The 13,676-nt window shown below is 48.3% G+C and overlaps 1 protein-coding gene across 1 annotated transcript in view; it reads right to left on the bottom strand.

The window, feature by feature from the left end:
- LOC121563519 (limbic system-associated membrane protein) overlaps positions 1-13,676 on the bottom strand; it is a 1,168,857-nt gene that overhangs the window by 969,410 nt on the left and 185,771 nt on the right. The gene's annotated exons all lie outside the window — the stretch shown is intronic.

Below are 13,676 nucleotides of genomic sequence, written 5' to 3'. Positions count from 1 at the left end.
CTACTAGTAAACAATAGCTGGAACGACCTAGCGAACAGACGCGAACTGGCTGAGTCAATTCAGTGGCTAGCTTTACACTTGGCTAGCTAACAGTAGCTGCTAGGGGTAAGTTATAACCTACATTTGTGTTTTGTTTTTACATATTGGTAGCCAGAGTCGTTCAAGGAATTCGGGACATGGGTGACTAGTTAACGTTAGCTTGGCTCTCTCTGTGTGTTCGTGCCGTGAAAGGAGGGGTTTCTTCTTTGTCTGAAAGCAATGGCTAGCTAGTATGCTAACTATTCTAGCTAACTAACTGGCTGAATAAGTTGACGACGGACTCGCTCAAGCTGTCGGGACTAACCCACAACGTTAGACACGGACACGAATGATCTGCTTGGCGTGTTGACACACTGGTGTTTTGTTGTGGCCGAGTATTGGTGCTAAACCGTGTTGTTGGAGTCCGGCATGCTAGCTGGCTGTGGTGTCTTATGACTAGGTGCCCTGGACGATTTTCACGGAAGAATACTGTACCAAGTTAGCTAGCTGAATAAACTAAGTTAGTCTATTCCTAGAAAACATTGAACCGCTGTAGTTTACAACAATTATAGTTTCTGAGGTGGAAGTTGGGAGAGTTATATTTGGGTGTTGTGGTGAGGGAGGCCCCGCTCTCTCCTTTCCAGATGTTTAGTTCATTTCATTCCCATCTCCTTTGCATTATTGTAGCCATTTTCTGTAGCCTGTCAACTATGCCTCTGTCTATCCCTGTTCTCTCCTCTCTGCACAGGCTATACAAACGCCTCACACCGCGTGGCTGCTGCCTCTCTAACCTGGTGGTCCCTGCATGCACCACCCACGTGGAGTTCCAGGTCTCAGGCAGCCTCTGGAACTGCCGTTCTGCTGCCAACAAGGCAGAGTTCATCTCAGCCTATGCTACCCTCCAGTCCCTCGACTTCTTGGCGCTGACGGAAACATGTATTACCACTGAAAACACTGCTACTCCTACTGCTCTCTCCTCGTCTGACCATGTGTTCTCGCATACCCCGAGAGCATCTGGTCAGCGGGGTGGTGGCACAGGAATCCTCATCTCTCCCAAATGGACATTCTCAATTTTTCCCCTGACCCATCTGTCTAACTCCTCATTTGAATTCCATGCTGTCACAGTCACTAGCCCATTTAAGCTTAACATCCTTGTCATTTATCGCCCTCCAGGTTCCCTTGGAGAGTTCATCAATGAGCTTGACGCCTTGATAAGTTCCTTTCCTGAGGATGGCTCACCCCTCACAGTTCTGGGGGACTTCAACCTTCCTACGTCTACCTTTGACTCATTTCTCTCTGCCTCCTTCTTTCCACTCCTCTCCTCTTTTGACCTCACACTCTCACCATCCCCCCCTACTCACAAGGCAGGCAATACGCTTGACCTCATCTTTACTAGATGTTGTTCTTCTACTAATCTCACTGCAACTCCCCTCCAAGTCTCCGACCACTACTTTGTATCCTTTTCTCTCTCGCTCTCCTCCAACACTACTCACTCTGCCCCTACTCAGATGGTAATGCGCCGTCGCAACCTTCGCTCTCTCTCTCCCGCTACTCTCTCCTCTTCCATCCTATCATCTCTTCCCTCTGCTCAATCCTTCTCCCTCCAATCTCCTGATTCTGCCTCCTCAACCCTCCTCTCCTCCCTTTCTGCATCCTTTGACTCTCTATGTCCCCTATCCTCCCGGCCGGCTCGGTCCTCCCCTCCAGCTCCGTGGCTTGATGACTCATTGCGAGCTCACAGAACAGGGCTACGGGCAGCCGAGCGGAAATGGAAGAAAAACTAGACTCCCTGCGGACCTGGCATCTTTTCACTCCCTCCTCTCTACATTTTCTTCATCTGTTTCTGCTGCTAAGGCCACTTTCTACCACTCTAAATTCCAAGCATCTGCCTCTAACCCTGGGAAGCTCTTTGCCACCTTCTCCTCCCTGCTGAATCCTCCTCCCCCTCCCCCCCTCCTCCCACTCTGTGGATGACTTCGTCAACCATTTTGAAAAGAAGGTTGACGACATCCGATCCTCGTTTGTTAAGTCAAATGACACTGCTGATCCTGCTCACACTGCCCTACCCTATGCTTTGACTTCTTTCTCCCCTCTCTCTCCAGATAAAATCTTGCGACATGTGACGGCCGGCCGCCCAACAACCTGCCTGCTTGACCCTATCCCCTCCTCTCTTCTCCAGACCATCTCCGGTGACCTTCTCCCTTACCTCACTTCGCTGATCAACTCATCCTTGACCGCTGGCTATGTCCCTTCCGTCTTCAAGAGAGCGAGAGTTGCACCCCTTCTCAAAAAAACGACAACTACAGACCAGTATCCCTTCTTTCTTTTCTCTCCAAAACTCTTGAGCGTGCCGTCTTTAGCCAACTCTCTTGCTATCTCTCTCAGAATGACCTTCTTGATCCAAACCAGTCAGGTTTCAAGACTGGTCATTCAACTGAGACTGCTCTTCTCTGTGTCACGGAGGCTCTCCGCACTGCTAAAGCTAACTCTCTCTCCTCTGCTCTTGTCCTTCTAGATCTGTCTGCTGCCCTTGATACTGTGAACCATCAGATCCTCCTCTCCACCCTCTCCGAGCTGGCCCTCTCCGGCGCGGCTCACTCTTGGATTTCGTCCTACCTGACCGGTCGCTCCTACCAAGTGGTGTGGCGAGAAGCTGTCTCCGCACCATGTGCTCTCACCACTGGTGTCCCCCAGGGCTCAGTTCTAGGCCCTCTCCTATTCTAGCTATACACCAAGTCTGTATGGCTCTGTCATATCTTCACATGGCCTCTCCTATCATTGCTACGCAGACGACACACAACTAATCTTCTCCTTTCCCCCTTCTGATAACCAGGTGGCGAATCGCATCTCTGCATGTCTGGCAGTGTGGATGACGGATCACCACCTCAAGCTGAACCTTGGCAAGAAGGAGCTGCTCTTCCTCCCGGGGAAGGACTGCCCGTTCCATGATCTCACATCACGGTTGACAACTCAGTTGTGTCCTCCTCCCAGAGTGCGAAGAGCCTTGGCGTGACCCTGGACAACACCCTGTCGTTCTCCGCTAACATCAAGGTGGTGACCCGATCCTGTAGGTTCATGCTCTACAACATTCGGAGAGTATGACCCTGCCTTACACAGGAAGCGGCACAGGTCCTAATCCAGGCACTTGTCATCTCCCGTCTGGATTATTGCAACTCGCTGTTGGCTGGGCTCCCTGCCTGTGCCATTAAACCCCTACAACTCATCCAGAATGCCGCAGCCCGTCTGGTGTTCAACCTTCCCAAGTTCTCTCACGTCACCCCGCTCCTCCGCACACTGGCTTCCAGTTGAAGCTCGCATCTGCTACAAGACCATGGTGCTTGCCTACGGAGCTGTGAGGGGAACGGCACCTCCGTATCTTCAGGCTCTGATCAGTCCCTACACCCAAACGAGGGCATTGCGTTCATCCACCTCTGGCCTGCTGGCTCCCCTACCTCTGCGGAAGCACAGTTCCCGCTCAGCCCAGTCAAAACTGTTCGCTGCTCTGGCACCCCAATGGTGGAACAAGCTCCCTCACGACGCCAGGACAGCGGAGTCACTCACCACCTTCCGGAGACATTTGAAACCCCACCTCTTTAAGGAATACCTGGGATAGGATAAAGTAATCCTTGACGGAGCCTAGTGTCAGAGCAGAGCCAACTCCCCATACTCACGCGAGGAAGCGCATGACTGGGCAGGCACCGTGTTATGCGGAGCTACGTACTGTGTCGCCAGTGCGCCGGCACAGTCCTGTACGTCCTGTGCTTGCACCACGCACGTGCCGTGCGAAGATGGGCATCCAGCCAGGATGGGGTGTGCCAGCTCAACGCTCCTGGTCTCCAGTATGCCTCCTCGGTCCCGCATACCCTGCGCCGGTTCCACGATCTGTATCGCCAGTGCGCGTGCACAGCCCAGTGCGTCCTGTGCTGATGCCTCACACATACTGTGCGGAAGTTGGCATCCAGCCAGGACGGGTTGTGCCAGGTCTCCGCTCCAGACCTCCAGTCCGCCTCCACAGTCCGGCCCGGCCTGTTCCTGCTCCTCGCACCAAGCCAGTGGTGCGCGTCGCAAGTCCGGTACGTTCCTGACCCTCACACCAAGCCAGTGGTGCATGTTCCTAGTCAGGTCCGGCCCGTGCCTGCTCCTCGCACCAGACCAGTGGTGCGTTCCACCGGTGCCTGGTCCGGCACTGGTCAGCTGCTCCACTCCGGAGCCAGAACATTCCGCTCCACCGGTGCCTGATCCAGTTCCGGTCAGCTGCGCCACTCCAGAGCCAGAGCAGTCCGCTCCACCGGGGTCCAGTCCAGCTCCGGTCAGTGGCTCCACTCCGGAGCCAGAGCAGTCCGTTCCACCGGTGCCTGATCCAGCTCCGGTCAGCAGCTCCACTCCGGAGCCAGAGCATTCCGCTCCACCGGTGCCTAGTCCAGCTCCGGTCAGCGGCTCCAGTCCAGACCATGACGTCAGCCCCTCTCCTGGTTCGGGGTCTCCCACACCAGGGTCCAGACAGGGCCTGGCGTATCGTGGGAGGAAGGAGAGGGGAAGCAGCGCGCCGAGGTCCAGACCAGACCAGGGGCGCAACAGGGAGGCGGAGAGTGAGAGGTCGTCATGCCCTGAGCCCACCCGGCCCCTACCCTGTTATGTTTATGTTGTGCGGTCGGAGTCCGCACCTTTGGGGGTACTGTCACGCCCTGACTCAGGGGACGCTTATATGTTGAGTCAGGGTGTGTATATTCCTTGTTGTGCTTTTTCTATGTGGCTTGTCTAGTATGTATAGTTCTATGTTGGCCGGTGTGGTTCCCAATCAGAGGCAGCTGTCGCTCGTTGTCTCTGATTGGGGACCATACTTAGGCAGCCTATTGGCACTGTCTAGTTGTGGGATCTTGTTCCTTGTAAGGTATGTTGTGTGGTCTACCTTGGACTTCACATTTCGTTTCCTTTGTTGTTTTGTCGTGTGTTTAAAGTTTAATAAACATGTACGCATATCACGCTGCGCCTTGGTCTGACCCGTCATTCAACGAACGTGACAACTTGTTAGAAATATAATTGATAACTACACCGGAAACTAACTGTGTAATACATATAATTGAATTACTATTCATTAACTCAACAGTTGAAACTGGATTTTAAAGAGCTGATTGACTCTCTGCTAGACACTAATAAAAGACCCATCATATCTGGCCCTGTGCTCTCTCTGAATCGTGGCATTGAACGCTTTAGCAGGATTCTTGCTCTTCACAACTGGCTACGTGATTATTGCAGCTCAATGGGTGTAACTATTGTTGACAATTTCGATACCTTTTGGAAACAAAACACGTTTAATAAAGAGGATGGGATCCACCCAAATAATTTGTATTCCTGGATCCTTTCACAGCATTATAAGGCTGCGTTGAGACAATTACATATCAGCTCAGTTAATCCCTACCATTGTGACGCTGAGTTGTCATAATGCTTCAGTAAATGTACATTATACCAGGGGTGATGGTAGACACAATGTAAGTAACCTAATTTATGTCCCTCTAACTGCCCTGAATGCCTCTGCTGATCCTACAGCTATTGTGTGCCGTAATAATGTGCCTAAGAACCAGATTTATACTGTTAGCACTGAGCCGGTGTACCCAAGGTATAACATTTACAAAAAATATAGAAATGTCAATGGTGGAGGTGTTGCTGTTTATTTTCAGAACCACATTCCTGTAAAGCTTCAAATAAAATAAAATCAAATTGTGCAAATAGTCCGGGTAGCCATGATTAGCTGTTCAGGAGTCTTATGGCTTGGGAGTAGAAGCTGTTGGGAAGTCTTTTGGACCTAGAGTTGGCACTCCGGTACCGCTTGCCGTGCGGTAGCAGAGAGAACAGTTTATGACTAGGGTGGCTGGAGTCTTTGACAATTTTGAGGGCCTTCCTCTGGATGGCAGGAAGCTTGGCCCCAGTGATGTACTGGGCCGTATGCACTACCCTCTGTAGTGCCTTTCGGTCGGAGGCCGAGCAGTTGCCATACCAGGCGGTGATGCAACCAGTCAGGATGCTCTCGATGGTGCAGCTGTAGAATGTTTTGAGGATCTGAGGACCCATGCCAAATCTTTTCAGTCTTCTGAGGGGAAATAGGCTTTGTTGTGCCCTCTTCACGACTGTCTTGGTGTGTTTGGACCATGATAGTTCGTTTTGGATGTGGACACCAAGGAACTTGAAGCTCTCAACCTGTTCCACTACAGCCCTGTCGATGAGAATGGGGGCGTGCTCAGTCCTCTTTTTTTTCCTGTAGTCCACAATCATCTCCTTTGTCTTGGTCACGTTGAGAGAGAGGTTGTTATCCTGGAACCACACGGCCAGGTCTCTGACCTCCTCCCTATAGGCTGTCTCATCGTTGTCAGTGATCAGGCCTACCACTGTTGTGTCGTCGGCAAACTTAATGATGGTGTTGGAGTCGTGCCTGGCCATGCAGTCATGGGTGAACAGGGAGTACAGGAGGGGACTGAGCAAGCACCCCTGAGGATCAGTGTGGCAGATGTGTTGTTACCTACCCTTACCACCTGGGGGCGGCCTGCCAGGTAATCCAGGATCCAGTTGCAGAGGGAGGTGTTTAGTCCCAGGATCCTTAGCTTAGTGATGAGCTTTGAGGGCACTATGGTGTTGAATGCTGAGCTGTAGTCAATGAATAGCATTCTCACGTAGGTGTTCCTCTTGTCCAGGTGGGAAAGGGCAGTGTGGAGTGCAATAGAGATTGCATCATCTGTGGATCTGTTGGGGCGGTATGCAAATTGGAGTGGGTCTAGGGTTTCTGGGATAATGCTGTTGATGTGAGCCATGACCAGCCTTTCAAAGCACTTCATGGCTACAGACGTCAGTGTTACGGGTCGGTAGTCATTTAGGCAGGTTATCTTAGTGTCCTTGGGCACGGGGACTATGGTGGTCTGCTTGAAACATGTTGGTATTACAGACTCAGTCAGGGACATGTTGAAAATGTCAGTGAAGACACTTGCCAGTTGGTCAGCACATGCTCGGAGTACACGTCCTGGTAATCCGTCTGGCCCTGCGGCCTTGTGAATGTTGACCTGCTTAAAAGTCTTACTCACATTGGCTACGGAGAGCGTGATCACATAGTCATCCGGAACAGCTGGTGCTCTCATGCATGCTTCAGTGTTGCTTGCCTCGAAGCGAGCATAGAAGTGGTTTAGCTCGTCTGGAAGTCTTGTGTCACTGGGCAGCTCGCAGCTGTGCTTCCCTTTGTGGTCTGTAATAGTTTTCAAGCCCTGCCACATCCGACGAGCGTCATAGCCGGTGTAGTATGATTCAATCTTAGTCCTGTATTGACTCTTTGCCTGTTTGATGGTTCGTCGGAGGGCATAGCGGGATTTCTTATATGCGTCCGGGTTAGAGTCCCGCTCCTTGAAAGCGGCAGCTCTACCCTTTAGCTCAGTGCGGATGTTGCCAATAATCCATGGCTTCTGGTTGGGGTATGTACGTACGGTCACTGTGGGGACGACATCATCGATGCATTTATTGATGAAGCCAGTGACTGATGTGGTGTACTCCTCAATGCTATCTGAAGAATCCCTGAACATGTTCCAGTCTGTGCTCGCAAAACAGTCCTGTAGCTTAGCATCTGCGTCATCTGACAACTTTTTTATTAACCGAGTCACTGGTGCTTCCTGCTTTAGTTTTTACTTATAAGCAGGAATCAGCAGGATATAGTTATGGTCAGATTTGCCAAATGGAGGGCGAGGGAGAGCTTTGTATGCATCTCTGTGTGTGGAGTAAAGGTGGTCTAGAGTTTTTTTTCCCTCTGATTGCACATTTAACATGCTGGTAGAAATTAGGTAGAACGGATTTAAGTTTCCCTGCATTAAAGTCCCCGGCCACTAGGAGCGCTGCCTCTGGATGAGCGTTTTCCTGTTCACTTATGGCCTTATACAGCTCATTCAGTGCAATCTTAATGCCAGCATTGGTTTGTGGTGGTAAATAGACAGCTATGAAAAATATAGATGAAAACTCTCTTGGTAAATAGTGTGGTCTACAGCTTATCATAAGATACTCTCCCTCAGGCGAGCAAAACCTCGAGACTTCCTTAGTAGTTGATTTTGTGCACCAGCTGTTATTTACAAATATACACAGACCGCCACCCCTTGTCTTACCGGAGTCAGCCGTTCTATCCTGCTGATGTAGCGTATAGCCCGCTAGCTGTATGTTGTCCATGTCGTCGTTCAGCCACGACTCGGTGAAACATATGATATTACAGTTTTTAATGTCCCGTTGGTAGGATAACCATAATTTTAGGTCATCCAATTTATTCTCAAATGATTGAACATTGGCTAATAGGACTGATGGAAAAGGCAGTTTACTCACTCGCCGTCGGATCCTTACAAATCACTCCGACCTACGTCCACGACATCTCCGTCTCTTTCTCATGCGAATGACGGGGATTTGGGCCATGTCGGGTGTCTGTAGGATATCCTTCGCATCCGACTTGTTGAAGAAAAAATATTCGTCCAATACGAGGTGAGTAATCGCTGTCCTGATATCCAGAAGCTCTTTTTGGTTATAAGAGACGATGGCAGAAACATTATGTACAGAATAAATTACAAATAACGCTGAAAAACACACATAATAGTACAATTGGTTAGAGGGCTGGTTAGAGGGCTGTAAAACGGCAGCCATCTTCTCCGGCGCCATTATGTATTAAAGCTTAGAGAGGATCTCATGTTCAATATTGTTGAAGTAATATGGCTACAGGTTCATCTGCCTCACCTATAGACCATGATAACAGTTAGTATCTGGATAACATGTGTGAAATGCTTGATAATGTATGTGATATCAACAGAGAGGTATACTTTCTGGGTGATTTAAATATTGACTGGCTGTCATCAGGCTGCCTACTCAAGAAAAAGCTTCAAAATGTAACCTGGTTCAGGTTATCAGTCAACGTACCAGGGTAGTTACAAACAGCACAGTAATGAAATCATCAACAAGTATTGATCACATCTTTACTAATGCTGCAGAAATTAGCTTGAAAGCAGTATCCAGATCCATAGGATGTAGTGATCAAAATATAGTAGCCATATCTAGGAAAACCAAAGTTCCAAAGGCTGGGCCTAATATAGTGTATAAGAGGTCATTCAATACATTTTGTAGTGATTCCTATGTTGTTGATGTAAAGAATATTTGTTTGTCCGTGGTGTTTAATGAGGAGCAAATAGACGCTGCACTTGACACATTTATGAAATTGCTTATTCCAATTACTAATAAGCATGCACCCATTAAGAAAATGACTGTAAAAACTGTTAAATCCCCATGGATTGATGAGGAATTTAAAAGTTGTATGGTTGAGAGGGATGAGGCAAAAGGAATGGCAAATAAGTCTGGCTGCACAACCGATGGCAAACGTATTGCAAATTGAGAAATCATGTGACTAAACTGAATAAAAAGAAGAAGAAACAACACTATGAAACAAAGATAAATGACATAAAGAATGATAGTAAAAAGCTTTGGAGCACCTTAAATGAAATTTTGGGAAAAAAGGCAAACTCCACTCCATCATTCATTGAATCAGATGGCTCATTCATCACAAAGCCGACTGATATTGCCAACTACTTTAATTATTTTTTCATTGGCAAGATTAGCAAATTTAGGCATGACATGCCAGCAACAAACGCTGACACTACACATCCAAGTATATCTGACCAAATTATGAAAGACAAGCATTGTAATTTTGAATTCCGTAAAGTGAGTGTGGAAGAGGTGAAAAAAGTATTGTTGTCTGTCAACAATGACAAGCCACCGGGGTCTGACAACTTGGATAGAAAATTACTGAGGATAATAGCGGACGATATTGCCACTCCTATTTGCCATTTTTTCAATTTAAGCCTACTAGAAAGTGTGTGAAACCAGGCTTGGAGGGAAGCAAAAGTCATTCCGCTACCTAAGAATAGTAAAGCCCCCTTTACTGGCTCCAATAGCCGACCAATCAGCCTGTTACCAACCCTTTCTAAACTTTTGAAGAAAATGGTGTTTGACCAGGTACATGTTATTTTACGTAAAAATGTATGCACACATGACTGTAAGTCGCTTTGGATAAAAGCGTCTGCTAAATGGCATATTATTATTATTATTATTATTTTACAGTAAAGAAATTGACAAAACACTTTCTGTATGCATCTCTGCATGTCTGGCAGACATATCAGTATGGATGACGGATCACCACCTCAAGCTGAACCCTGGCAAGACGGAGCTGCTCTTCCTCCCGGGGAAGGACTGCCCGTTCCATGATCTCGCCATCACGGTGGACAACTCCGTTGTGTCCTCCTCCCAGAGTGCGAAGAGCCTTGGCGTGACCCTGGACAACACCCTGTCGTTCTCCGCTAACATCAAGGCGGTGACCCGCTCCTGCAGGTTCATGCTCTACAACATTCGGAGAGTACGACCCTGCCTTACACAGGAAGCGGCACAGGTCCTAATCCAGGCACTTGTCATCTCCCCGTCTGGATTACTGCAACTCGCTGTTGGCTGGCCTCCCTGCATGTGCCATTAAACCCCTACAACTCATCCAGAATGCCGCAGCCCGTCTGGTGTTCAACCTTCCCAAGTTCTCTCACGTCACCCCCCTCCTCCGCACACTCCACTGGCTTCCAGTTGAAGCTTCGCATCCGTTACAAGACCATGGTGCTTGCCTTTGGAGCAGCGAGGGGAACGGCACCTCTGTACCTTCGGGCTCTGATCAGTCCCTACACCCAAACGAGGACATTGCGTTCATCCACCTCTGGCCTGCTGGCTCCCCTTCCTCTGCGGAAGCATAGTTCCCGCTCAGCCCAGTCAAAACTGTTCGCTGCTCTGGCACCCCAATGGTGGAACAAGCTCCCCTCACGACGCCAGGACAGCGGAGTCACTCACCACCTTCCGGAGACATTTGAAACCCCACCTCTTTAAGGAATACCTGGGATAGGATAAAGCAATCCTTCTACCCCCCCACACACACAGCGGAGTCGCTCACCACCTTCCGGAGACATTTGAAACCCCCACCTCTTTAAGGAATACCTGGGATAGGATAAAGTAATCCTTCTACCCCCCCACCCACCCCACAGCGGAGTCACTCACCACCTTCCGGAGACATTTGAAACCCCACCTCTTTAAGGAATACCTGGGATAGGATAAAGTAATCCTTCTACCCCCCCCCCACCCCACCCACACACACAGCGGAGTCGCTCACCACCTTCCGGTGACATTTGAAACCCCACCTCTTTAAGGAATACCTGGGATAGGATAAAGTAATCCTTCTACCCCCCAAAATTGTAAAGTGGTCATCCCACTGGCTATAGGGTGAACGCACCAATTGGTGAGTCGCTCTGGATAAGAGCGTCTGCTAAATGACGTAAATGTGCCCTTGAGCAAGGCACTTAACCCTAATTGCTCCTGTAAGTCGCTCTGGATAAGAGCGTCTGCTAAATGACTAAAATGTAAAAAATGTAAATGTAAATCAACAAGCAAAGCACTTACACAAATGACTGATGATTGGCTGAGAGAAATTTATGATAAAAATATTGTGGGGGCTGTTTTGTTAGACTTCAGTGCGGCTTTTAACATTATCGATCATAGTCCGCTGCTGGAAAAACATATGTGTTATGGCTTTACACGCCCTGCTATCCTGTGGATAAAAATTGACCTGTCTAACAGAACACAGAGGGTGTTCTTAAATCGGCGGGCCTGTTGTCTGGACCTCTGGCCGTCTCTATGGGGGTGCCACAGGGTTCAATTCTCGGGCCGACTCTATTCTCTGTGTATATCAATGATGTTGCTCTTGCTGCTGGTGAAGCTCGGATCCACCTCTATGCGGACGACACCATTTTGTATACAGTGGGGAAAAAAAGTATTTAGTCAGCCACCAATTGTGCAAGTTCTCCCACTTAAAAAGATGAGAGAGGCCTGTAATTTTCATCATAGGTACATGTCAACTATGACAGACAAAATGAGAAAAGAATTTCCAGAAAATCACATTGTAGGATATTTTATGAATTTATTTGCAAATTATGGTGGAAAATAAGTATTTGGTCAATAACAAAAGTTTCTCAATACTTTGTTATATACCCCTTGTTGGCAATGACACCGGTCAAATGTTTTCTGTAAGTCTTCACAAGGTTTTCACACACTGTTGCTGGTATTTTGGCCCATTCCTCCATGCAGATCTCCTCTAGAGCAGTGATGTTTTGGGGCTGTCGCTGGGCAACACGGACTTTCAACTCCCTCCAAAGATTTTCTATGGGGTTGAGATCTGGAGACTGGCTAGGCCACTCCAGGACCTTGAAATGCTTCTTACGAAGCCACTCCTTCGTTGCCCGGGAGGTGTGTTTGGGATCATTGTCATGCTAAAAGACCCGGCCACGTTTCATCTTCAATGCCCTTGCTGATGGAAGGAGGTTTTCACTCAAAATCTCACGATACATGGCCCCATTTATTCTTTCCTTTACACGGATCAGTCGTCCTGGTCCCTTTGCAGAAAAACAGCCCCAAAGCATGAAGTTTCCACCCCCATGCTTCACAGTAGGTATGGTGTTCTTTGGATGCAACTCAGCATTCTTTGTCCTCCAAACACGATGAGTTGAGTTTTTACCAAAAAAGTTCTATTTTGGTTTCATCTGACCATATGACATTCTCCCAATCCTCTTCTGGATCATCCAAATGCACTCTAGCAAACTTCAGACGGGCCTGGACATGTACTGGCTTAAGCAGGGGGACACGTCTGGCAATGCAGGATTTGAGTCCCTGGCGGAGTAGTGTGTTACTGATGGTAGGCTTTGTTACTTTGGTCCCAGCTCTCTGCAGGTCATTCACTAGGTCCCCCCGTGTGGTTCTGGGATTTTAGCTCACCGTTCTTGTGATCATTTTGACCCCACGGGGTGAGATCTTGCGTGGAGCCCCAGATCGAGGGAGATTATCAGTGGTCTTGTATGTCTTCCATTTCCTAATAATTGCTCCCACAGTTGATTTCTTCAAACCAAGCTGCTTACCTATTGCAGATTCAGTCTTCCCAGCCTGGTGCAGGTCTACAATTTTGTTTCTGGTGTCCTTTGACAGCTCTTTGGTCTTGACCATAGTGGAGTTTGGAGTGTGACTGTTTGAGGTTGTGGACAGGTGTCTTTTATACTGATAACAAGTTCAAACAGGTGCCATTAATACAGGTAACGAGTGGAGGACAGAGGAGCCTCTTAAAGAAGAAGTTACAGGTCTGTGAGAGCCAGAAATTTTGCTTGTTTGTAGGTGACCAAATACTTATTGTCCACCATAATTTGCAAATAAATTCATAAAAAATCCTACAATGTGATTTTCTGGATTTTTTTTCTCAATTTGTCTGTCATAGTTGACGTGTACCTATGATGAAAATGACAGGCCTCTCTCATCTTTTTAAGTGGGAGAACTTGCACAATTGGTGGCTGACTAAATAATTTTTTCCCCCACTGTACATCTTGCCCTTCATTGGACACTGTGTTAACAAACCTCCAAACGAGCTTCAACACCATACAACACTCCTTCCGTAGGCTCCAACTGCTCTTAAATAATAGTAAAACTAAATGCATGCTCTTCAACCGAACGCTGCTTGCACACGCCCACCCGACTAGAATCACTACTCTCGGCGGGTCTGACCTAGAGTATGTGGACAACTACAAATATCTAGG

This window comes from Coregonus clupeaformis, chromosome 5, assembly GCF_020615455.1.
Source record: "Coregonus clupeaformis isolate EN_2021a chromosome 5, ASM2061545v1, whole genome shotgun sequence".
NCBI lineage: Eukaryota > Metazoa > Chordata > Actinopteri > Salmoniformes > Salmonidae > Coregonus > Coregonus clupeaformis.
This window is presented reverse-complemented; position numbering and strand designations above follow the sequence as displayed.